Source organism: Lagenorhynchus albirostris, chromosome 3 (assembly GCF_949774975.1).
Source record: "Lagenorhynchus albirostris chromosome 3, mLagAlb1.1, whole genome shotgun sequence".
Classification (NCBI taxonomy): Eukaryota; Metazoa; Chordata; class Mammalia; order Artiodactyla; family Delphinidae; genus Lagenorhynchus; species Lagenorhynchus albirostris.
The window spans coordinates 26,785,742-26,788,605 of NC_083097.1; the positions used below are offsets into that span (position 1 = coordinate 26,785,742).

General features: G+C 36.7%; 1 non-coding gene across 1 annotated transcript; it reads right to left on the reverse strand.

The window, feature by feature from the left end:
* Positions 1–2,014: 2,014 nt before the first annotated feature.
* Positions 2,015–2,116, reverse strand: LOC132518892 (U6 spliceosomal RNA). The gene has a single exon (XR_009540016.1). It is a non-coding gene; the product is annotated as a U6 spliceosomal RNA (small nuclear RNA).
* Positions 2,117–2,864: the final 748 nt, after the last annotated feature.

Consider the following 2,864-nt stretch of genomic DNA (forward strand, 5'->3'; position numbering starts at 1 on the left):
AAACAGCTCTTTCCCCATGTTAAATGCCTAAATGCAGTTCTGAACAAACACTATTTGTACCAACGTTCAAGTTTTCTACCAAGTATTTGATGTAAATATGTATCAATGTTTGTTATGTAGAAAGAATAGGTTTTTAATGTGTTAAATGAACTTGTTTCTCACTCAAAATTAATCTAGATTGCATTGATGACAGTGTTACTGATGGGGGTAATGTATATATAAACTGTTTCTGTGTTTTGTTTTAATAACATATGTAGTAGAGAAACCAGTTCACAGGGACAGGTTCAAGATACTAATTTTTGACTTTTATGTATAATGAAGCAAGTGAGGCTATATTTCCAAAATTGATCTTTAATTCTTCATAAGTAGTCAATTCTAACAATTTATTCTGTATTGTTGCAGTTAAATTGTATATTGACACGAAAGAGATGAATTCAAGCTACATTTCCATCTTTTGATGAAAAACATAATTAAAAACATTCTATCCTGTATCTAAACTATTGATTGATAATTGTTGTTAAATTATGGTAATGTTATTACAGTCTATATAAATTTTGTTTTCCCAAATTATAACCCTTAGATCTTATTTGCCATTGAAAAACATGTTGCATGAAAGTATTAAAAGTACTGAAGCTATCAGGCAAATAAGTAAACATGGCTGTTCAAATTGTATCATTAAGGGCTTCCCTGGTGGCGCAGTCGTTAAGAATCAGCCTGCCAATGCAGGGGACACAGGTTCGAGCCCTGGTCCGGGAAGATTACACATGCCGTGGAGCAACTAAGCCCACACGCCACAACTACTGAGCCTGTGCTCTAGAGCCCACGAGCCACAAGCTACTGAGCCCACGTGCCGCAACTACTGAAGCCCAAACGCCTAGAGCCCGTGCTCTGCAACATGAGAAGCCACCACAATGAGAAGCCCGTGCACTGCAACGAAGAGTAGCCCTGGCTCACCGCAACTAGAGAAAGCCCGCGTGCAGCAACGAGACCCAGTGCGGCCAAAAATAAAAATAAATTAATTAATTAAAAAAAAATTGTATCTTTAAAAAGTAGAAACCAACTTTTTTTTTTTTTTTAGTACGCGGTCCTCTCACTGCTGTGGCCTCTCCCGTTGCAGCTCCGGACGCGCAGGCTCAGCGGCCATGGCTCACAGGCCCAGCTGCTCCGCGGCATGTGGGATCTTCCCAGACTGGGGCACGAACCCGTGTTCTCTGCAACGGCAGGCAGACTCTCAATCACTGTGCCACCAGGGAAGCCCGAAATCAACTTTTAAAATTAAGAGTTTGTTCCTGAGTTCAAACATTCCTATTTCAGTAACCACCATACTTTAGCAAACAGAAATAGTTGTTTATGATCAGCTTCTATATTACCACATAATAAAGGTAATATTCTTGATGTCAAAGCATTAGCTCTTACGTCATTCACAATTTTTGCTTTGTCAATAAACATACTAAGAACATCTGACTTTATATATGTATACACACAAATTTATAAAGTAAACTGGTGAAATATTAAAAATTGGTGAATCTAGGTTAAAGGGTTTATGGGAATTCTTTGCACTATTCTTGCAACTCTTCTGAAAGTTTGAAATTATTTCAAACTAAAAAAAAGTAAAAATAAATGATTATTTGATTGGAGAGTAACCAAACTGCTAAAATTTTGTCTACTATCATGACTGTAAACATTATTAAATCCTTTAAAATAGTAAATCCTTTAAAATGGTACAAGCTAATAACATAAATTGCTTCACTAGTTTAGGTGGTAATGTAAAAACATAAATTGAAAAAAATTAACCTGATTAAAAATTAACATTGTAAAAATTACAGTTATAAAAAGAAATGCTTACATTTTTTAGAATCGTATTGGGTGGGCCAAAAAGTGCCTTCAGTTTTTTGGGTTTTTTTTTAACATCTTTATTGGAGTATAACTGGTTTACAATGGTGTGTTAGTTTCTGCTTTATTAACAAAGTGAATCATCTATACATATACATATGTCCCCATATCTCCTCCCTCTAAAAATATGGAACGCTTCACGGATTTGTGTGTCATCCTTGTGCAGGGGCCACGCTAATCTCTATCGTTCCGATTTTAGTATATGTACTGCTGAAGTGAGCACATGCCTTCAGTTTTTTAAGTAAAAGTAAAAGGCACATTTTTCATTTTCCCAAGAACTTTTTTGAACAACGACATACCCTTTTGTTCCACTACCTTCGGCCATTTTCCAGGCAACTTCATAATTCCATCTTCCCAAAACTTTTTATCTTGCCAGGTAAGAACTCTTCCAGGTGCCTTTTACAGTCTTCCAGGGAATTGAAGTTTTTTCCACTAAGAGAATTTTATAAAGACCAAAATAAGTGGAAATCGAAAGGTGCAATGTCTGGTGAATACGGCCGATGAATCAGAACTTCCCAGCCAAGCTGTAACAGTTTTTGCCTGGTCATCAAAGAAACATGTGGTCTTATGTTATCTTGATGGAAGATTATGCATTTTCTGTTGACTAATTCTGGACGCTTTTCGTCAAGAGCCGCTTTCAGTTGGTCTAATTGAGAGCAGTACTTGTTGGAATTAATCGTTTGGTTTTCCAGGAAAAAAAAAAAAGAATTTTTGGGCTGGGACTTTGGGTAAATAAGCTGTAATTTGGGTACTTGAATTCAAGATTTCAGAGGTGTCTGAGGAGATGCAGAAAATTTGCTCTAGATAGGGAAAGGAGAGACTAGGATATCGAGTGGATGAAGTCATCTTTGATAGTGACCAGGAAGTCTGTAACTGACAGTAACGTGGAGGCTTGGTGAGGGCCTTGCAGACTGCAATCTGTAGCTTAGAAACCTTTTAATTCTTTCTGAAATAATTTCAGACTTTAAAAA